The 24,974-nt window shown below is 36.8% G+C and overlaps 1 protein-coding gene and 1 long non-coding RNA gene across 2 annotated transcripts in view; one reads left to right on the top strand and one right to left on the bottom strand.

Annotated features, from left to right (window-relative positions):
* LOC142101950 (uncharacterized) overlaps positions 1-24,974 on the bottom strand; it is a 389,962-nt gene that overhangs the window by 298,894 nt on the left and 66,094 nt on the right. The gene's annotated exons all lie outside the window — the stretch shown is intronic.
* LOC142101433 (uncharacterized) lies at positions 35-20,569 on the top strand. The gene is made up of 3 exons (XR_012679007.1): positions 35-837; positions 16,750-17,556; positions 20,181-20,569. It is a non-coding gene; the product is annotated as an uncharacterized LOC142101433 (long non-coding RNA).

The raw sequence follows: 24,974 nt of genomic DNA, 5'->3' as shown, positions 1-24,974 counted from the left end.
TATAGCAGCCTTTATCTTCTTGTTCCTCAGGCTATATATAAATGGATTAAGCATTGGGATAATAAGGCTGTACACTATACTGATCTCCCGGTCATAGGTCGAGGAATAGATGGAGCTTGGACGAAAGTATATAAATATAACTGTGCTGTAGAAGAGGATGACCATGGTGAGGTCAGAAGAGCAAGTAGAGAAGGTTTTCCACCTTCCATGGGAGGTGCGCAGCTTCAACACAGCAATGATTATGAGTACGTAGGACCCTAGGATGAAGAGAACTGGGCTAAAGATGACAATTGGACCTTCAATGAAGAGGACCATCTGCTGAAGAACTGAAGAGACTGAGCAGGACAATGTCATTACCACCGGCAGATCACAGAAGTATTGGTGAATAACCCAACTACAGTGTGATTGAGAAGAAGTGATGACTGTGTACAAAGTAGAGTGGAGACTCACAATTACCCAAGAGAAGGTTACCAGACAGATACATGTCTTTCTGTTCATAATTACAAAATACCGTAATGGATAACAGACTGCAGCATATCTGTCAAAGGCCATAGTTGCCAATAGAAAACTGTCCATGTTACCAACAACAAGAAACAGAAAAAGCTGCACAAAGCAGCCATGAAAGGAGATGTATGTGTCTCCAGAAAGGAGACCATACAGGGCTCTCGGGAAAATGATAGATGTAAAACACACATCCACAAATGCGAGGTTCCCCATCAACAAATACATCGGTGTGTGAAATTGAGGCTGAGATAAGATAAGCATGAAAATTAAAATGTTTCCTACAATGCAGATGATGTAACCTCCCAATATTGCAGAGAAGAGATGGAGGCGAAGGTGAGATATCTCGGAAAACCCCAATAGAATGAATCCACCAAGACTCTCATTCTTGGGCTCCATATGTAGATCCACCAGTTATAAGTGCAAAATTATGATGTAATTCAGTACAGGGTGTAGTTCTAATAGTGGACCCAACAAGCTGCTTAATCATTATCAGCCATGGAAAGTAATGTAGAACTACAGAGGCTAACAATGCATCACTATGTTGTGGAGTCCTGGTGTCCAGTCCTCAGGGATGACATTTACCAAGTGATCCACTGGTGAGAGTTATACTGTATAGAAAGAGTGAAATTAGTATCCCATAGTAATATAACATAATATGAGCTGAAACATCTTCATCATGTCATGCCTATGATTACTGCTTTACCTGATGGACTGGTATAAAAGTAAATTATCTTTTTGCATTTTACAAGTGCTGGCTTCTCGTATCCCTGCAAGGACTGCTTATATATACTGTATATATACTTACATATACATACACATATATACAGTATATATACATACATATACATACACATATATACAAAACTGACAGTCTCCAGGTAGAACTTTTTATTCTGACGTCTTGGTCTTCCATAAGATTTTTCTCAAGGACACACAAAACACAAGTGAAACAAAAAACACTTTTTACCCATAATATCCCATAATGCCCCTGTATTAACACCTGGGGGTATTAACCTTCTAAAAAGGAAAAGAGGAAGTATTACCCATAGCAACCAATCAGATCTTAGCTATCATTTTCTAGACTGTACTAGATAAATCATGGCTAGATTAATTGCTTAAGGCAACAACTTCACTTTTAATTTTTAGAAGGTTTAGTATCCCCTTATTTTTAATCAATAACTAATTAAGTGCATAATAACATATAGGAAAATGTTATTATAAAAACAGTAAATCACCAGTATAGATGTAGCACCCCCTTTTCCAGTAGATTAGCTGGGTGTCTATGTAAAGTGTATTGTGACCTGTGGTGTTTCCTTTACTACTATTCTCAGTTAGCGCAGTGCCTCCACCTTAGTCTGAGTGCTGCAAGCTCTTCGTTGGGTAGTGTTCTTGACAAGCAACACGACAGGGAGACCAAGGTACCCTCCACCCCCTACTAACAAAACCACAGGCACACACAGAAAGAGACGGCAATAGGCAAACTGGTCTTTGAAAGCTATGCCGGTACTTTTATTGATTGGGAGCGTGCTCTCTAAGGATTTTCATGTCTGATTAGACTTTATATATACCAAAATAGAATATCTCTTATATAAACTGTATTTTGAAAGCATCCCTTTAAAGCAGATGCAATTTAGTGAATGTACAAGAATACAATGCAATAACTTAACCTTTCTCTTACTCTAGCTAAGAGGTTCCTCTACCTCATATGATTAATTGTAATTATTCTCCACCTGTAATAATGTCTAGCAATAATACATTCTAAACTCAATACATATCCACTAATTTAACATGTTATACATCAATATATACATATTTTGCAATAAAATGCAGTTAAGTGGTCTTATGAGGAAATTAATGACTAGCAATTTTCCTCTCCACTTCTCCATCCCAGAAACTGTAGACTATGGTAGGAAAGGCTCCAGAATAAAGTCACTAGTGTCAGATTTCCTTAGCTTTGCCAAACATAAATCTCTTTTAATGGTGACAATCTGTAGTATCCCTCACTTTTCTAATAAGCACAATCTCTAGTCTGTCTTTATCATGGCGGAATATGACTTGAAGAAGTTAGGTGTGTACACACTTTCCTCCTTGTCTCGTCCTATTACACAGGCACAGTTCTGCAGTGAGCCATCTCTCCTCTATACTTCACTGTAATGAATGTCACTTATTTAAGGTTAATGTTGTTGTTTAGTGCAGATGTTCACAATATATCTCAGTCTCTGATCCCTAACTGTCCTTCCCTATCACTACCCCTGATAATTTATCACAGACCTGCAAAGGGGGTGTACAAATTATCTTTGGACCTTCCCACCAAGTCCCAACTTCCCACCTACCTACCTAATAACAAGATTCACAATACTCGGTCCCATCAAATAATAAATAAACAGGGGTTACTTATCCATTTAGATTGTGTTTTCTCCTTGGACCTCTCACAGGAAATTTCAGCTGTTTCTCTCACAGGACAGGATTGACAAGTCTGACTGGGCTCTCCGTCCTATCAGAGCTGATACTCCTCTGTCCCTCTCGGCTGTTTCTTCAGGAGCTGATTTTCTTCATAGACTCACAGGGCTTCTCCTGCTGACAACATGACAGGGTTCTTCCCTTACAGACTCACAGGTTTCACCGCTGACAGGGACCAACTGCCTCACTGCAACTGCCAGTTTCAAGTCATTCATCTCACACCTGTCACTCTTCCCTCACTCTCTTGGTCTCTGTGATGTCACTGTGAGCAGAGCTTTATCAATCCCTGACATTAGTGCACATGTGAGGGCTATCATGTCCGCCGGCACTACACAGATAATAGATATAGATACATAATATATCTGTTTTATATGAGAAACATAAATAAAGCACAGATATTGAAAGTTAATAAGTCCCCACCTTAAAGGTGATTGGTTAAAGTCATCCTTCAAAAAATGAAACAAATGGTCAGCTAGAATCAGTACTAATAGATCAAAAGTAATACAATACTATTACCTCACTGAAACTGTCATACCATAAAATCATCACATAAAGTAAACTAACAACGGCACAGAGTAAACTAACAGGTTGAGTCCCATGAACGCAAACAACATATTAAAATTCATGAGTACTAGGAACAGACTAAATTCTATGAGCATACAGACCATCATAGAAAAGGGTCATTATACTATTTAACACTATAAAAAATAATTTATAGAAAGTATACTCTATAGAAACAGTGAAATAAGTGATTAGTATCCCATAGTAATATAACATAACATGATCATTAATCATGGAGCAATGGAAGAAGGTGGCCTGCTCTCATGAATCACATTTTTCTTTTACATCATGTGGACAGCCGGGTGCATTTTCGTTGTTCACCTGGGGTAGACATGGCACGAGGATGCACTATGGGAAGAAGGCAAGCCGGCGGAGGCAGTGTGATGCCCTGGGCAATGTTTTGCTGTGAAACCTTGGGTCCTGGCAATCAAGTGGATATAACTTTGACACGTAGCATCTACCTAAACATTGTTGCAGACCAAGTACACTCCTTGAAGACAACGGTATTTCCTGATGGCAGTGGCCGCTTTGATTAGGATACTGCATCCCTGCCACATTACAAAAATTGTTCAGGAATGGTTTGAGGAACATGGCAAAGAGTTCAAATTGTAGTATTTAAAAAGTCTGCTGCTAATGTTTTGGTGCCAGATGCCGCAGGACACCTTCAGAGGTTTTGTGGAGGCTATTTAACAAAATTAACAAAATTGTGGCAGATGGATGATTTGTTCTCTCTGTACGTTACTAGTTTGTATGGGGGCAACAAGCCTTCTAAGTAGTTACAAGAGGATGATATTTTTCTACTTGCATTGAATAGAGAATAGCAATAAAAAGTCTTTTTTCCTAACAAAGTATGGGGAAGAAATATATTTTTAAATATTTGAAAGGGACAAAAACAAGTTACATGTTTACATTCTAATCACTTTTCATTATATAATATATAGTGTGTAGGGTGTAGTTGTTTCATCAAACACATTTTTAAGAACATTTTCAGACTCCTCCATCTTTAATAGAATAGCCGCTTGGATATAATGAGAAGCGTCTTCCATGTATTACAAATCTCCCCTGCATGGTCAAATAACTATTATTTTATTCCCACAAGCTGGAATATAAATGGTTGTGTGACAACAATCTCCTAGAAAATGTGGAACTGAAACACATTAGGTGTAAACAGGCTCTTAAGGTTTTCTTCAATAATATGATCTATATGTACCTCCTAAATGTTCTTCTATGTTATATTTTAGGCTTTTTAATCTTGTTGAGTTTTTTTTAATGTAATACCGGTACTTTATAACAGATAAACATATGGTTAATTTTTAACTGACTGTCAGTAAATGTTCTGGTGGCTGACAACCATGTAACATGGCAATAAAAGTTCCCATGATTGGATATTATAAATTAATAGGGGAAATTGTCCTGTTTTTTTGTGTGTTTTTTTTTAAAGCATTTACCTGTCATTGCTCTTTGCAGAAAACCCACTCTTGAAAACTCAGAATTTCTAAAAAATATAACCGGGAAAACAGCATTTCAAAGGCCATCCGTCCTCAGCTATATATGAGCATTAGTGTAGAAAGTACAGGACCCCTGAGGAAAAACAATCATCCATTTATGTGTAAGCCAAGGTGGTATTTATACAGTAGGTGTAGACCTGAGAGAGTTCACCAATGTCCCACACAAACCAATTATAAAACGTCTGGTATGTAGGGAAAACATGACTGAAACAAGAGATTGTAATCATTTCATAAAAAACAAATATGTTATTAATTAAATCAAATATTCTGTAGGAAAAATGAAATAAAGCTGCTAACAAAATTGAGAATTTTTACAGGTATCTGGAAATTAAAATATATAATAATTATAGCCGTATTTAAATATAACATCATCCTGCACTTTTCCGGTGTGTCCTGTCATCATCCTCCAAGATGGCAGCTCCCACCTAGATCTTACTTGCGCTCTTCTAGATCTTACTTGTGCTCTTCCTTGGTACATATTAACCTAAGGGTGTTGCCCTAGGTCAGTGCTCTTGTGTCTGCTAAGAACACTCTGTTGTGTTATCCTGGTAATCGAGATGTTGCAGTTCCACTTTGAGTTCAAGTCGTGTCCACTGTCCGTGATTCCTGCTCCTGTAACCCTGAACCTTATATATTAAATTCCAGATTTTGTGACCTTGTTTGTTGTGTATGAATTAAATGAGTATAACACCTGAAATTTGGACACATTTACCAACTATTCTGAGGACATCATTCCAATGACTACTCTACCTGTTATCTGGAGTGCTTGGGGTGTAGGGTTTCCAGATCATGATTTGTCTGTGACGACATGGCTTAAAATGTGCTTAACGACATTTAAAAATTACACATCAATCTCCCAGTGATACTTACCGCCTCGTTAATGTGTGGAACGGTGCTCCTTGCAGTAACTGCATTTGACGGCGCTTGAGCTTCATTTTTGCATGTATGATATTCTCATCAAACAGCGGAAATTATTCACTTTTTTTGTCTGCATTTCTAATTTTTTGGACAATGAGTTTCCAGATTAGAGGTTCTATATCGGGAGACTTATGGTTGTATTGCCACCAACTAATGCTATTGGGACTTTTGTTAGTGCATTAGAAGACTGGAAGTTCTTCAATGTAAGTAAACTGAATTTTCTACCCAGACAGGTAATCTAGGATAAGGGACATTTTTCTGGGATATTTAGTCTCTTGTGACCAAGATAGTTGTAAAAGGACAGGCTAATGTCACTGAGGACTAATAACCAGGCAAATATGCTAATGTGCATTTAATAGCTAATGCCATTAATACCATTAATTAACCATTCACAAATGTTTCCCATTTATCTATGAAAATACTATTCTCTTTCTGCTCTAAAATAACTCTGTGTTAGACGTGTCACTTTGAAATTTGATATTTTAATTAATTTTAGATGCTTTATAACACTATATAGTAAAACACAAAGGCATATTAAATAATGCAAGACTATTGTCTATAGGTCCATCTGATCTCTCCTTTGCCTCCAAATTTCACTAATATCTCCAAGTCCCTTCATCTCTCAAAATGTCCCTACCTTTCGCCCTCATATTTCCCTTGTTATTCGACCAGACAAAATTTGAGATAATTTTTAATTTTAGATAATTTTTCTAACCCATTCCTGTCTGTGTCTTACCCGTGGTTCATTCTCCCCTCCTACTGTTTCTGAGCATTGTGTTGTCTTTACAACAAATATATTGATTCCCACAGAGCTGATTTGTAGCATCTCAATATATACAGAAAATGTCAGAAGCGGTGTCAATAAAAATTAAATACAACTACAGCTTTTTTGGAAGAGGCATTTATTATGTGTAGGTTGATCAGGGAATGTGGTTACCATAATGATTTTTCTAATATGATGCCTGCTCTGACTATGTGACTATTATAGACTATGAACATACTACATACCAGAGATTAAATATAATTATAAAACATATTCCCATCCAAATGTTACTCTGTCCTAAGATGTAAAGAGCCAACAAACCTGGATTCTGTAACATACATGTACATAACACAATGAGGGAAATCCCTAGAGAGCAGCACTAGCAACCATGGCAGATAATTCATACAGGCTGCAAGATTGTAGAGAGTAAAGCTAGATGTGTGTGTAATCAGTCACAGAGCTGTAGAATTGTGCTGTATAGAATAGTTTCACTGCTTACTGGGATCAGCAGAGGGTGCCGGGAATGGTAACCATTAGGTATTGACCAGAGCACTTTTCAGAAGGTTGTGAATTCCAGATTAAGTGGTGAGTGGTTTCTGCTTACAGCAATCACTCTGAGAGCAAGGTGTCTGCTGGGATGTTGATATGCTTGCTTGGTGAAGTGGAGACTCTAGACTGAGGACCATACAAGGTGTGCTCGGTAGACCGGACAGGAGACTAGGGGGAAACACATCCTAATCCTGAGATAGGGAGCCAGATAGGGATCCGGACCAGAATGGACACAATCGGTTACACCTGTGCTATCACCACCTGACAAGATGTATTGGGGAGGCCACAAAACCACTGCAGTAAGTCAGATACAATTCAACATCCTGCCACTCTCATGATTATATATATATACCTTAGTCATGTATGTGTATGTATACAGTTTCCATTCCAACTCCCATTTCCCATTCCAACTGACTACAGCTCCAGTTCTGCACATTCATAGACTATATGTTCCAAGTACAAAAGGACAGTAATTCTAGCATTACTCTAAGTACAAATGCACAGTTCCACTGTCGTAGGCAATGGGCAAACTCCATGTAATGCTATATGAAAACACCTTACAATGCTCCGATATATATATACACTCACTGCCACCAAATGCATCATAAACTCCATTATGCCTCATAAAAAGCCCACCTGCCTTCCCTGCATACTTAGTGCCCATGTGTGTTATGATGTCATCACATGCATGTTGATGCACTGTGTGTTGGCCAGGAGTGATGACACTATCACACCTAGCTGACCAGCATGTTTATCATTGTGTGTACACTGTCTTGCTGATCAGCACATGCGTTTTGTGGCTGCCACAATAGGAAATCCCTGGATCACACGTTAACAATCCCCCTGTTGTCAGAAGCTGGACAACTGGAAACAGGATTTTACTTAGCAATAATACAAAATGTGTAAGTGTACAGGTGGCCTATAGGATAAATATCATCCATTTTGGGATTAACTATGGCAATGCAATGTTTACTGTTAACAAGTTACTGAGGGCAGAGAGAAAATAATTCTCTAATTTTCTTCTGTGTCACATTGCAAAATGAAAAAAAGTTTTGATTTTTTGACTGATGAAAGGAAAAACCTCCATACAGAGATTACTACTCATCCTATAATTTTCTAAATTATCTCTTAACACTGGAATCTAAATTCCTACAGCCAGTCTCAATTTCGGTGTCTTCTTTGGTGTGCTTCACAATGTCATCCTATCCTCAATGTAAGATAAGGGGTCTTGTGAAGTACAATCATACTTAGACATCTGGTTCAAGTCTTGTATCCAGATCCTACTTTTCTGTGTTCCTTCATCTAAGGATCCATTCTGTCATCTGCCAGAGATATCAACTGCAATGGCCAGGAAACCTCCTGATAAGATCCTCTAGTAGGAAGGCATTACTTTTGAATTCTCCACTTGCAGGGTCCGTCTGATATTCTGCATTTACATTTATTGTTTCCTAATGTGAAGAGAAAAACAAGAGACTTTTCTGGGAAGAATTACATTCCGAGTGTGATTTCCCACCATCTGTTAGTTTATAATTTTACGCTATGTGTTAAATACCTTTAGGAAGGAAAAAAAAATCATATTTTACTGCCATTTGTGAGTTTTCTAGACTGCCCTTCACGTTATTTAAACCATTACATATCCTTCAGGATCTCTGAATTGATGATCTTTTACATTATTACCAAATAATCCTCCAGTGTTCCTATATCTTAGTTATGTTAAGTTCCTTAACTTCTATCTAATAATTAAAAATCACAAATACTTTCTCAAAATGATTGACCTTCAATAACCTTGCAGAAAAAAAACCAAGTCTCCCACTCCATCATTTCAACCCTGTTTATCGTGCTATATTTAGGAATTTTCAGATAATTTAGCAAAAATTTATAGTACTTTTTTTTGCAGCAATGACGCATATACACATACATACATAATGTCATGGGCATATGGTTGTCTACATATTTGGGGTGGATGATAAAGTATGTTCCATCATGGGCAAAAACACATGAACTCAATCAGGAGTGTGTACATGATGGGCAAGTTACTACTTGCATTTGAGGAAGGTGGATAAGCTAGTGTCCTCCATTCCACAGACTAATCTCCTGAGGGCATTAATTGGAGGGCTTCATGATCTTCTATGTGTCATTGGTCCAGAGTCTATTTCTGACTGGCCCAATACTAATGGCTAGCATGACAATAAACTTCACACAATTTGTTATGTTCTTAAGAATACATGTGTCTATGTTGTTTTTTTCTGTGGATATACCTCACAGATGGAATACTGCAGCAAACATCCCTACTGAGGTCTAGTCAAAGGATAAAGCAACTTGTAGTAGAGATTCATCATCAGCTAATTTAAATTCAGGGTTTTAGGAGGATAAACAGTGAGTATAAACTCAATCCTGCTGATGTATGCAATACTTTTTGCTCCTCTACCACAAAGTTAGAGATCAAGCCCGATGTCTTCCAGCTTTTGATAAGAGAACAAAGTGGGGAAGATGACAGGTCTTGCAGCTATGATTCACAGTTCCTTCCAGTGATGCAAGACCAGTCAAAAGTATCCTAGGGAGCGGCATTATTAAAAAAGCCAGAAAAATGAAACTCACAGTTACAGATGGATAAGTTGAAAAAATAAATAGTAAACCTGGGGCACTGGAAAAGGCAATATTTAAAAGAAAATTAGTGCAAGAAGTCTGCAGTCATCAAATAAAACAGAAATGAAAGAATATATATGCACTGGCAATTGAATAGCTACAAAGGAACTTTGAACTGCGGATATAATATACAATTTATTATATTAAAAATATATTAAAAACATCACATATATAATAAATGTAAAAAATCACAATATGTTTCTGAAGAAATTTTCTTGTGGCAATGAAACGTGTCGGTCTCCTTTGAAATTGGTTTATCTGTGAATCTTTACCGCTCTGCTCAAGAACTTTGTTTATTTCCATCTTCTATCTATTTTTTGAGCAGTGTGTGCACACAGAAGCGCTATTATTACAGAATCAGTTTGCCATATCATAGTAAATTTCTTCCACTGATACTGATTCCTGAGGGAACGTTTACCATTCTGCACCACTGGCTGTTCTAGGCTCCACAGAGCCAGCCGGCTCAGCGACTCAGCAATACAGCGTGTTAACACAGACCTCTTGTATAATCTCCTAGCGGTCCGGAAAGACTGTTATTCTCTTTTCCTGATGCAGCTGGGTACTATTCGGGATCTGGAGACTTCTACGTATATCATTCAAACAGGCACTTTTTCTTCATTCAAGTATCACTTCTGTATCGGGTACTTTTCCAAATACTCAGTGGATGTCCTATTTTATCAGCTTCATCATGTCTGCTCTATTACAACTATTAACTTATAGAGCCACTTAAAATATTCTGGATAGAAGGGAGAGACTCATTTTTCATGCTCTTTATTTGTTGGTTGTCTCATATGTGATACGTTTATATGTTTTATTTCGGCCATTATAACATGTTATTTTTTACATTTATTATATATGTGATGTTTTTAATATATTTTTAATATAATAAATTGTATATTATTTCCGTAGTTCACAGTTCCTTTGTAGTTATTTGACTAGCAGTGGATACTTTTTTTTCACAGATGGATAAGTGTAGCACAATCAGCTGTGGGCGTGATATCCAAAACGTTGAGGAATAACATATAAACCGCTAGTTAGAAAAGCAATACTTACTCTTCATAGGGATGAAATCAAAGTTAAAATAAAAAATCCTGACGCGGTTCTTTACCACTGGGTTATTTCCTCAGAGGAAAAATATCAATCGCTACAGTCAGCAAACAGCAAGTAAAAGTAGGACTAGGATATTGGATTCACTATGATATTGGATTCACATCTTGTTTTTGTTTATTGGATGGTATTAGACTGAAGTCTCTGCTCATTCATCAGGAGACCTGTCTCATTATCTAAGTAGTGAGATCTATATCAGCTTGTTTCAACTTTGCTGCTGTGAGGATAGTGGACTATGTGGATATATATTGATTGGATGCCATCAGATGCCATCAGAGGTAGAGCCTCTACCTTATAACCGAGAGACCTGTTCTACCATTTGAGGTCACCTGTTACAGCTATCGTGGACGGTGAGATGTCTGCACTCGATCATTTGTTGTGGTTGGAGTGGACTCAATTTTTTGATAGGCTATTCTGACTACCATTCGGGTTGCTAGTTTAGGAGAGGAGTTAAGGCGGTTTCTGACCAGTCATATGAACATATTTTTACTTTTGTGCATCCAGTTATATTAAGATTTATAAGTGCCGATACCACACAGGATATCTGCTAGTCGGCTAATATTCCTATATGTGTTCATTATGATCTGGACTATATAGCAAGTGTATTTATTCTATGTTCCTTAATCAGCTAAAAGGGCTTGTTATTCTTATATGATTGATATACATTTATCTATTAGTGTCATTTTCAAAACAAGTTAAAGTCACTTTTTATATTTGTGACATCAGCTAGTAGAGTATCTTATTTTTATAAGCATTTATTGTTTTATATGTATATATATATGGATAAAAATGTGCATGCTTCTATTGTGTAATGAATTATTGTTACATATTCAGGCCATCTGTGTTGGTGTCTAATCGACAATAGGACCTGGGTCACTCTCAACACTGTACAGTGTTTCTTTTGGTATTACAGTGTTGAGTGGAGACTGACGATAACCACTGAGGAAGTCACCAGACAAACACACGCCCTCTTGTTTATTATAGTGGAGTAATGCAACGGCTGACAAACTGGCACATACCAGTCCAAGGCCATGACAGTCAGTATAAAGCTGTCCATATTACCCACCATGTGAAACAGGAAAAGCTGAAAGAAACAGCCCTGGAAAGAAATGTTCCTAGAGAAGAGACTGTAGAGAGCCTGGTGACTGGTGATAGACGTTAGACAAATATCTACAAGGGAAAGAGCCTAGTTCTAGGAATGCAAATCAATACTGTAAACCACGTGAGGAGTCCAAGGAGCAGACAGTAAGTAGAGCATAGGAAACAAACTTATGAATTACATTCAAGATACAATTCCTACATTTCAAGGACAGGTAAAAAAAAATGCTCTCAACAACAATATCAACCGGTGATCTGTTAAGCATAATGAATAATGAAGGACAGTTAGAAAAAAAACCAGACTAAATATAAATTGTACACTTTTACAGTGGATGGTGTGTCCTACAGAATGATGTCATATACTGGTTTCAATTACATGATACAAAGAGGCAACACAAGCAGTTACAAAGGTGATGAATCCTTTGTTTCACGGTTCTGCGTTCTGGTGCAGGTACAACAGTCTTTTCGATAGTTAAATAGTTCATAGTATTTTATAGGCAATTTCCAAATAAACAATATGTATATTGACAACAATATAATAATAATAATAATAATAATAATAATACATTATTATACTGCAAATCAGGCTGCACACTATGAATTGTATTTTTTATTATGAATTCGACTTTAAGAGCCAACTCTCGGATAGTACACAAAACTATCATAATTTTTTTTAATAGTGTACATAAATAATAATACAGATCTTACTGTGTATCAAAAATGAGTTTCTTTTTCCTATTTGTCCTGATCTTATCATAACCCTAAGAAAAGTCTACCCAATGCAGACATTTATTTGCTTTATGATCAATTGTTTATTTTGTTCATCTGTTCAATTTGTGAGATATGTATAATATTTTACCCCAAATTTAAAATAACACTAAATTCATCAGTTACATGTGTCAAGTGATTTGTCAACATCCTATGTTATATCAATTCTAGTTTAAACTATTATTTCCTTAACTAATGAATTTCTTCTCATTTAACAAAGAATTGGACAGAATTTTGCTTTTTACATTTTTAAAACTTTAATAGCATTTTCAGTATCACTTTCAAGAACCCCGTTCTTTAGTCTTTAATGTGTTAAATCAAGATGGAAAATTCACAGTCCCCCATTGCCCCTGCACAATATTCCAGTTTTTTGCTGGACGAGCTTGATTTCTGCGGCTAAAAGGGTGTGTGGCTTTTCAATTCAGGGATGTGATGATGATTTTGGATTATGACTCAGGGTGTGGCCTAACGTTGCGTTTTCCAATCATAAATGTTGGAAGGTATGCTGTATTGCAGCACTGCTCAAACTATTGCCCGTGGGCCACATTTGAACTTCCACCGTCTCTTGTGGCCCACATTAATTATTATTAATAGAACATGAAAAAAGTAATAGCCACCGATGTGGGATATTATTTTCTTTTTATTGGGAATTAATAATTTAATGCAGTGGGAGGTATTCAAGGTTGGTATATTATTTGTATTATAGGTGCATTGGTGATTGGAGGATTACTGCATATTTGCCCAGGGTAGCTGTGTTGACTCTTATGTGACCAGGGGGTAAATGTATGAAGCTCCGGGTTCTTCAACACCCGCGAGTTCGGCGTCTTCTGCGTTTAAATTTAAAGCGGCGCTGCCTTGTAAAGGGAAGTTTCCCTTTACAAGGCACCGCCGCTTTAAATTTAAACACCGAAGACGCCGAACTCGCGGGTGTTGAAGAACCCGGAGCTTCATACATTTACCCCCAGGTGTGTGTTTGTGCATATTTATGTCCTGGATAGCAGCATTGATTATCTAAATTAGGTGGTGTTCTAATAATGTACTGTGTCCTGTACTTTATGTATGTATAATGTTCTTATTCTATTCTTCCTTCTACCATGTAGGTTGAGAATGTTTAGACAGCATCTCATCACATTATTCACAAAGGATTCAAAGCAGGAGGAAATATAGTTTTCTCCTGCCATAATCCCTTTAATGTGTCTTAACGCAGACCCCATATATCATCATCATCATTATCATCATTTATTTATATAGCAGCAGCAGAATCCGTAGCTCTTTACAATTGGGGACAAACACACTAATAAACAAACTGGGCAAAACAGACAGTTTTGAGAGTTGAGAAGTCCTGCTCGCAAGCTTACAATCTATGGGATAATGTGAGTTGGATACATGAGGTTAAGCCTACAGAGTCTAGATTACAGATTTAGCCAGATTGCAAAGGCAACAAAACAAAAACAAAAAAAACAAACAAAATGTATTAGTATGCTATATGATCCAGCAATGTTTTGCAGAGGGTTGTTGTCTTGTGTGAATTGTGTAACAGGTGGTAATCTAGTGAGGTTAAGAAGGTGGTTGAGGAATATTATAAGCCTGCCTGAAGAGGTGAGTTTTCAGAGAACGTTTGCAGGTTTGTAGACCAGAAGAAAGTGTTATTGTGCGAGAGAGGGATTTCCAGAGACTGGGTGCAGCTCGAAAGAAGTCCTGTAAACAGGAATGGGAGGAAGTTTTGAGAGTGGATGAAAGACGCAGATCTTGTGCAGAATGGAATTGTCCAGTTAGGAGATATTTTGAGACAAGTGAGGAGATGTATGTTGGTGCAGTTTTGTTGATGGCTTTGTAGGTTAGTAAAAGTATTTTATATTGATTGTGGTAAAAAACAGGCAACTAGTATAGAGACAGACAGAGTGATTCAGCAGAGGAATAACGATTTGCAAGGAAAATCAATCTGCCCACTGTATGCAATATAGATCATAGGGGTGCAAGTCTGTTTAGGGGAACACCAGTAAGGAGAGAATTGCAATAGTCAATGCGGGAGATAATGAGTACATGAATTTAGGTTTTTGCTCATGTAAAATATGTGCGTATTCTGGAAATGTTTTTTAGATGTATGTAACATTATTTAGATATAGAGTCGATGTGGGAAACAAAGGATAGTTCTGAGTCAAGGATCACACCCAGGCCGCAAACTTGAGGTGTGGAGTTTAAGGTCATGTTGTCAACAAAAATAGAAGTATCAGGTGTGTTTCTGTTAGAGGATGGGAATATTATTTATTATATGAAATGGCAGAGAAACAGTCAGTAACACGGGACAACACAGATGTCAAAAGATCAGGAGAGGATAGATAAATTTGGGTATCATCTGCATAGAGGTGCTACTGAAATCCAAAGTAGCTTATTTGTTTTCCAAGAATAGATAGAGAACAGAAGAGGACCTAGGACTGAGCCTTGTGGTACTCCAACTGATAAAGGAAGCGGAGAAGAGGTGGATCCAGATAAATTAACACTGAGCACTAGGACAGTGTCTTGAAGACCTAGGGATTGTAATGTTTCTATGAAAAGAGAGTTTTCAATAGTGTCAAATGCAGCAGAGAGATCCAGGAGAATTAGAAGAGAGTAATGACCTTTACATTTAGCAGTGATCAAATCATTGACAACCTTATTCAACGCAGTTTCTGTGGAGTGTTGAGAACGAAAACCAGACTTAAGAGGATTCAATAGGTTGTTTGTGGAAAGGAAGCGTGTGAGGAGAGTGTAGGCAAGTCTCTCTAGAAGCTTGAAGGAGCATAGGAGCTAAGAGATTGGGTGGTAATTTGAGAGAGTTTGGGTCAGAATTTTGTTTTTTCAGAATAGAAGTAATCACTGCGTGCTTGTATAATGACGTGAAGATACCAGTATAGAGTGAGAGATTACAGATTTTAGTTAGAGGTGGAATGAGCACAGGAGACAGGGGTCTACCAATTTGTGAGGGTACAGGATCAAGAGGACAGGAGGTAGAGTAGGAAGATAAGAAGAGAGTAGATACTTCATCTTCATTATTGGGGTCAAATGAAGAGAGGGTGTCAGAGGGTGTTGGGAAGGAATTGAGCTGATTGCTTGTTGAGGAAGAGGATGCAATTTCTAGTCTGATATTATCAATCTTGTCCTTGCAGTAGGAAGCAAGATTCTGGGCACTGATAGTAGATGGAGGGTTGGGGGAGGGAGGATTAAGAAGAGATTTAAATGTGTTAAAAAGGTCTTTGGGGTTAGAATCCTGAGCATAGATGAGAGATTGGAAGTATGTTTGTTTTGCAGTGTCAGGAGAATTTCGATAGGAGTGATAGATAGAAGCATATGTGAAGAAATCATGGGGACTGCAAAGGAACGCAATTTGGTATCTCAAGATGGCACTAGACACCCGATGTTGCAGATATAGCCATGATCTTACACAGCCATTAAACTGTAAATGCTGTGATACATAATTTCACCTACCGCTGTACACGGCGCATGAACAGTAAATAGACCCCATAATACTATACTGCACATGAACTTTAATAGTACACAGTAATGTATACAAAGTAATACTTTTAGGTATTTGTTAAGGATTTGTCTGTTTCGTGCAACTTAATGTAATCCAACAGTCTAATGAGTGAGGGCTAATGTATGGTAATAATATATAAACTGATGTCACACTGAAAATTTACCAAATGAATAGTGCACATTATAAATATTACAAATCTAGTTTCATTATTCAGCATAAACTGATTATTACAATTTTGTTAAAAGTAATAGAAAGTCCACTATATATGTGCTGTATAAGACAATTTACCTTGTAGTAATTTTTTGCCATACCATAACTCTTCTTACAGCTACTTTGATCTCCTTGTTCCTCAGACTGTATATAAATGGATTAAGCATTGGGATAGCAAGGCTGTACATTATACTAATCACACGATCATGGATCGGACTATATATGTAACTTGGACGAAAGTACATGAATATAACTGTGCTGTAGAAGATGATGACCATGGTGAGGTGAGAAGAGCAAGTAGAGAAGGTTCTCCACCTACCATGGGAGGAATGCAACTTCACCACAGCACTGATGATTAGAACATAGGATCCTAGAATGAAGAGTACTGGGCTAAAGATGACAATTGGCGCTTCAATGAAGAGGACCATCTGCTGAAGAACTGAAGAGACTGAGCAGGACAATGTCATTACCACCGGCAGATCACAAAAGAAGTGGTGAATAACCCAACTACAGTGTGGTTGAGAAGAAGTGACGACTGTGTACAAAGTAGAGTGGAGGGTCACAGTTACCCAAGAGAAGGTCACCAGACAGATACATGTTTTTCTGTTCATTATTACTAAGTACCGTAATGGATAACAGACTGCAGCATATCGGTCAAATGCCATAATTGCTAGAAGAAAACTGTCCATGTTACCAACAGCAAGAAACAGAAAAAGCTGCACAAAGCAGCCATGAAAGGAGATGTGTGTGTCTCCAGAAAGGAGACCATACAGGGCTCTCGGGATAATAATAGATGTAAAACAAACATCCACAAATGCGAGGTTCCCCATCAACAAATACATTGGTGTGTGAAGTTGAGGATGAGATAAGATGAGCATGACAATTAAAATGTTTCCTACAATGCAGACAATGTAAGCTCCCAATATTACAGAGAAGAGATGGAGACGAAGGTGAGGCATATCGGAAAACCCCAATAGAATGAATCCACCAAGACTCTCATTCTTGAGCTCCATATGTAGATCCACCAGTTATTTAGTCATTAACCAATGAAGTGCTTAATAACACATAAGGAACTGCTATTATAAAGACAGTAAATCATCAATAGATAGATATGGATACATAATACATCTGTTTTATATGAGAAACATAAATAGAGCAGGGCCATCTTTTTCATTGGGCACGATGGGCAGGTGCCCGGGGGCCCCACAGGCCAGGGGGCCCCATAGTCAAAGCTCTTAAGTAAAATAAATAATCCTGCAAAAAAAAAATATCCTGCAAATATATCTATATCTATCTATATAGTTATATATATCTATATATCTATCTATCTATATATGTATATATATATATATATATAATACACATATATAGAGGTAGGGGCCCCACTGCACTGCTTTGCCCGGGGGCCCATAATGTTGTTAAGGTGGCCCTGAAATAGAGCACAGATATTGAAAGTCCCCACCTTAAAGATGATAGGTTAAAGTCAGCCTTCAAAAATGAAACTAATATAGAGCTAGAATCAGGGGTATCTATTGATCTATTAGCACCAATTCTAACTGTACATTTGTTTAACTTTTTTGAAGGATAACTTTAACCAATCACCTTTAAGATGGGAAGTATTAAGAATGCAAACAACAGGTTATATTTCACGAGTTATTCTGGTTTTGAGTAAACTTCCGCACAGAATTACCTTTTAAATTGTGGTCATCTTGTGAACAAAAAACTGCTCTTCAGTTTTATCTAGTTTCACTTTAAATGTACTCTATGTATGGATATATAGAGCAGGGGTACTTATCCCAGAGAGAAATTATATATATATATATATATATTTATGAAGAGGAGAAAAAGAAGTTCTCTTATTAGAGGGGCACTCATAAATATATTTCATGAGTATAAGGTGCAGAGTAAATACAGACCATGATAGAAAAGGGTCATGTATACTATTTAACACAATAAAAATTCTTATATAGAAAGTACACCATATAGAAACAGGGGAATAAATGATTAGTGCCTTGATGATACAGCTTGTTGAGCAAAAACATTTGATTAATTTAATAAAAGTTGAAAAACATATTCTACATCTAAGCGAAAAAAGGGAGATTCTCTCAAGTATAAAATAAACAATTTCACCATGCAGCAATATAAACATATACAAATTGTGTATTTAATTAAAAACACAGAAAAAAAACCCATATAAAACATAGTTATTGTATCATAAAACAAAATTACATTAAAATTTACTTTATAGGGTTAATGAGGACCAGTTATAGTATTAAATTAAAAAACGCCTATAATGCACATATAAGAAAAAAAGATTCAAGTAAATATATAAATAAGATTAGGCAAAATCAAGGGATCCTTCCACAGAGACTACTCAAAACCATAATCACTCAAATATCATCTTTATTCAAATGTTACCTGGGAAAAAGGCTTCTCAAAAAAGTTAAATGAGCTCCGCTGACGCGTTTCTCCACTAGTTTAATACTATGCTTTTTGAATTTTAACTTAATTTTGTTTTATGATACAATTATTATATTTTATATGTTTTTTTCTGCGTTTATAATTAAATGAACAATTTTTATATATGTTTATATTGCTGCATGGTGATATTGTCTATTTTATACTTGAGAGAGTCTCCCTTTTTGCTCTTCTTTTTTTCTCCAGTTTTTTTCTTTTTATGTATTACAAATCTCTCCAGCATTGTCAGATAGCTGTTGTTTTATTCCCAAAAGCTGGAATATAAATGGTTGTGTGACAGCAATCTGCTAGAAAATGTGGAGATTAAACACGTTTGGGGGTCTATGCATCAATTTGATGCGTTACAACTAAACATGCATCGCTGCACATTACAGTGATGCATATTTATGTACTGCTAAGATGCATCATGCTGGGGCTACTCTGGGAGCCCCGAAGAAGTGATTCCTCTGGAGTGAAGTTTTTTCCTGCTTACCAGCAGCTTAGCGCTGCCGGTGACAGGAGGAAGTGCTGCGCTTGTATCGGATTCTGCGAATCCAGAGAGGCTTCAGCAGAATCCCATAGGAAATGAAAGGGAATGCCATCCTGAGATGGCGTTACCTCTCTGTGCAATGCCAAGCTTAGCAAAGCTTGATGAATTGCAGAACATTGCAGTCCCCATATAAATCTATGGGGACTGTGATGTTGCACTGCATTAGCCTAAACGGAGGAGATTTCTGTGAAATCTCCTATGGTAGGCAGTTAATGCATAGCAAATATACTTAAAAGATACAGAAAATTACCTCAATGCATAGACCGCTGAAAACAGGATCTTACGGTCTTCTTCAATAATATGATCAATTTATAGCTCCTGAATGCTCTTCTATGTTATGTTTTAGGCTTCTTAATCTGTTTGAGTTTTTTTTACTATAATACCAGTACTTTGTAGCAAATTAAAAACATAACTAATTTTTTTTACTAATTGTCAGTGAATGTACTGGTGGCTGACAACCATGTAACATGAAGATGAAAGCTTCCATGATTGATATACATGGAAAGGGTAAATTGTTCTGTTTTTCTGTTTTTATTTTAATCATGTATCTGTCATTGCTCTTTGCAGAAAAAACACTCTTGAAAACTCAGGATTTGTACAAAGTATTACAAAGAATAAGCATTTCAAAGACTGATCTCTTTTCAAGACTTCATCTGTCCTCAGTTATACATGAGCATTAGTGAGATGTATAGAACGTACAGGATCCCTGTGGACAAGCAGTGTCTCAAACAACGATCCATTTATGTGTAAGCCAAGGTGGTATTTATACAGTAACTGGAGACCTGGGAGAGTGCACCGATTTCCCACACAAACCAATTATAAAACGTCTGGTATGTAGGGAAAACATCAATGAAACAAGAGATTGTAATCATTTCATACAAAATATTTATGTTATTAATTAAATCTTCTAATATTCTGTAGGAACAATGAAATAAAGCTGCTAACAAAATTGAGAATTTTTACTGGTAAAAAGTTGATTTATATATTTCATCAGCATAAGCATTATTTTTCTGGAAATTAGAATATATAATAATTATAGCTGTATATAAATATAACATTATCCTGCATTTTTCCAGTGTCTCCTGTTATCGTCCTCCAAGATGGCAGCTCCCACCTAGATCTTACTTGCGCTCTTCCTTGGTACATATTAATGACCTACCTAAGGGTGTTGCCCTAGTTCAGTGCTCTATGTGTCTGCTAAGAACACTCTGTTGTGTTATCCTCTGATTTGCCAGATTTTGAAATATCGATCACTATACTCTTTAGTTTGGATGGTATACTGGCACATATTGCATGTGCCACATTTATAAAACCCATTGATTGTCTGGGAATTCTTTTTTTGCTAGTAAAATGGCTATGAACAAGGCGGCCCTTAAGACTTTTGGATCTTCTCAAGTTATGGAGATTCTATTATCCAGAACCTGCTTTAAATCATTTTCCAATAGGAGGATATTCCAATTTTGCTGTAAAATTTTTGATTTGGAGAATGTCATATTGGGGTATAATCATACATAGATTTGTCTCTGTATGTTGTAGCTGGTTATATGAAACATTGCATTTATCCATGTGTAATAAGACATGGGTTAGGGTATCTATAACATGATGTTATTAGGTGATTTAGTGTCATATTAAGAGATTAGTTATCTAGTAATTGAATACAAATTCAATATGACTGTATGGTATAATTATTATATGGAGAGTAATTATCTTTAAATTATAGTTATAATTTTTATTGGTTGTTATACTATACTTTTTGTGTAATCTTAATCACTTATCACTTCACCTTTCACCTTGTATGATTGATGATCATATCTTAAATGTGTTATCACTCACTTTAATTCCTTGTTTATTATTTTTAATTTAATTTACTTACTTTTAGTAGTATTTTTTTTTCACTTTTATTTATCTGAACATTATAATCAAACTTATTCCTATTATGTATATAACAAACATTTTTTCACATTATGGTCACTAATTAACTCTTTTAGCTCTTTATTTACATTCACATTTAAATCACTTTATTAATTAGACCAATTGAACAATATTACTAATTCTATATATAAATGCAATATAAAACAATAGCAAAAAATCACCTTAATTAATCAGATTTTTAGATCCCTTATGGATATTAATGGTGTATTCGTATATGGCTATACTACACTATTGAGATATATACTGTTAAGGTCAATGCTATATCACTCATTACAAACAATAATGTTAATCCAGGTCATTGGATTTGTCTGATATAATATCACTTCTCTGTATTACCATATGATAGCGGCGTCTATCAGATATCAAAACCTACATTATATTTTATGAGCCTTAATTAATCCCTATAGATTTGGCATAGTGGGTATGGCATTGTTATTATAAATGTATTTCCTCTCCTAGTATATGTAATTAAGTTTGCCTCTTTGTTTATACATTGTAAAGCTCAGCAGCAATCGTCCAATGAGATTAAATAGGGGCGTTCCTAACATGACTTATTGAATTGATAGGTGGTGGATATTGTCCATCAGAAGAAGTATATGACACTCACCTTACCTTACACTATAAATAGCCAGCTATGAGTCTAGTTCTGGTTGCCTTGAAAAAGCGAGATTAGCAAAAATCGCATAGGCGTTCCCCTCACTACCATGAATCTACTGTTCTGTTGATATATATAGACTCCTTAAGCTATAATACTTTAGAAACAAAATTAGATAGGAAGGATTAGCTAGTCATTTGCTATGTATGAATGTGCAAGTCAAGAATGAATGACTAAGAGACTAGAGGCTCTTACATGGAGACCTGTTCGCATTAACTGCAGGATAATTATATAATAGTCTAAACTCCTGTATTACTTAGGAGGATTAGGTATATTATTTACCCTATCCTGAGAGAAGCGGAATGAGAGCTGTTTCTCAGACAAGGAGAGCAACCTGTCACGATCTGCCTACAGCTTATGCATTACATGCTGCTTTGCATGGCAGCTCCTGCCTTTTTGTCTTTATCATTGTATTTGTATTGGCAGTACCTCCATTCACCAGAGGTGCTGCTATTGTGCCTAATTGTGTGCATTAGGGGTTAACCTTCATGATCCAATTATCCCATGCACCTGGGTGTGGTTTTCCCTTTATATACCCTGTCACTCCCAGCACACATGGCTGGTTATTGTTGTCCTATTCTGATGTCATATCCTGTGTTACCTGTGGATTCTTCCTCCTGCCTTTTCCTCTGGTTCATGCTGCCTGGAATCTGTTCATACCCCTGCTTCCCTGCATTAGCTGTGTACCTGCTTGTTTCTGGACATTTATATTATTTCCTGCATGAGCCTGCACCTGGTAATTACCACTACTCCTGACTACCTGTTATTTATACTTGTCTGCAAATAAACACAGAGTGTTTTCACCATATTCGTGACTCCTAGCTGTACTTCTGTTTGTAACCGTGACACAACCAATATACTATATGTCAATGAATTAATGAGAATTGGCTAAATAATAATAAAGGGATTAGTAGCAAAATTATAAATGATATCCCTTATCAGGCACTAATTTTACATACATTCCCTTCTATCACAATTGGAGTTATTCAACATCTGAGCAGCTGAATATGTATTAAATTAATACCAGAGACACAATACTGGAGGAAATTGACATTTATTCTATTCTATCACAAATGGAGTTATCCAACATCTGAACAGCTCAATATACAGTCATGGCCAAAAGTTTTGAGAATGACACAAATATTGGTTTTCACAAAGTTTGCTGCTTCAGTGCTTTTAAACCTTTTTGTCAGATGTTGCTATGGTATAATGAAGTAAAATTACAAGCATTTAATTAGTGTTAAAGACTTTTATTGACAATTACATTAAGTTTATACAAAGAGTCAATATTTGCTGTGTTGACGCTTCTTTTTGAAGACCTCTGCCATTCGCCCTGGCATGCTGGCCCACATACTGACTGGTGGCCCTCCATTATTGCCTAATCAATGCTTGGAATTTGTCAGAATTTGTGGGTTTTTGTTTGGTCAATGAAATACCACTCACGAATACTATGATTTGTAAACAGCAATGTTAATCCGGATCCTCGGATGTCTGATATAATATTGCTTCTGTCTATTACCATATGATAGCGGCGTCTATCAGATATGTTAGGACCTACATTATATTTTTTGAGCCTTAATTAATCCCTATGAGTTCGGCATAGTGGGTATGGTATTGTTATTATGAATGTATTTGCTCTCCTAAGACGAGTCATTGAATTGATAGGTGGAGGTTATTGTCCATCAGAAGAAGTACATGACACACTCTTCTATGTCAATCAATGATACATCAAGTTCTCAAGGGGATTAAGGTCTGGGAAGTTTCCTGGTCATGGACCCAAAATATTGATGTTTTGATCCCCGAGCCACTTAATTATCACTTTTCCCTTATGGCAAGGTGCTCCATCATGCTGGAAAAGGCATTGTTTGTCACCAAACTGTTCTTGGATGGTTAGGAGAGTTTGCTCTTGGAGGATGTTTTGGTACTATTCTTTATTCATGGCTGTGTTCTTATGTAAAATTGTGAAAGTCCTCCATGAATGTGCTGTATAAGACTATTTAAGTTGTAGTCATTTTTTTTCATACCTATTTTAATACTCTTCTTACAGCAGCTTTTATATCCTTGTTCCTCAGGCTGTATATAAATGGATTAAGCATTGGGATAGTAAGGCTGTACACTATACTTATCACCCGATCATGGGCTGGGGAATAGATGGAGCTTGGACGAAAGTACATAAATATAACTGTGCTGTAGAAGAGGATGACCATGGTGAGGTGAGAAGAGCAAGTAGAGAAGGTTCTCCTCTTACCATGGGAGGTGCGTAGCTTCAACACAGCACTGATGATAAGTACATAGGACCCTAGGATGAAGAGTACTGGGCTAAAGATGACAATTGGACCTTCAATGAAGACAGCCATCTGTTGAATAGCTGAAGCGATTGAGCAGGATAATGTCATTACCACCGGCAGATCACAGAAGAAGTGGTGAATAACCCAATTACAGTGTAGTTGGGAAGAAGTGATAACTGTGTGCAAAGTAGAGTGGAGCGTCACAATTACCCAAGAGAAGGTTACCAGGCAGATACATGTCTTTCTGTTCATAATTACTAAGTACCGTAATGGATAGCAGACTGCAGAATATCGGTCAAAGGCCATAATTGCCAGAATAAAGCTGTCCATGTTACCAACAGCAAGGAATAGGAAAAGCTGAGCAAAGCAGCCATGAAAGGAGATGTATGTGTCTCCAGAAAGGAGACCATACAGGGCTCTCGGGAAAATGATAGATGTAAAACACACATCTACAAATGCGAGCTTCCCCATCAACAAATACATAGG

The sequence above is a fragment of the Mixophyes fleayi genome, chromosome 9 (genome assembly GCF_038048845.1).
Source record: "Mixophyes fleayi isolate aMixFle1 chromosome 9, aMixFle1.hap1, whole genome shotgun sequence".
In the NCBI taxonomy this organism is placed as follows: domain Eukaryota; kingdom Metazoa; phylum Chordata; class Amphibia; order Anura; family Limnodynastidae; genus Mixophyes; species Mixophyes fleayi.
Note: the sequence above shows the minus strand (reverse complement) of the source record. Positions and strands in the feature narration are given on the sequence as shown.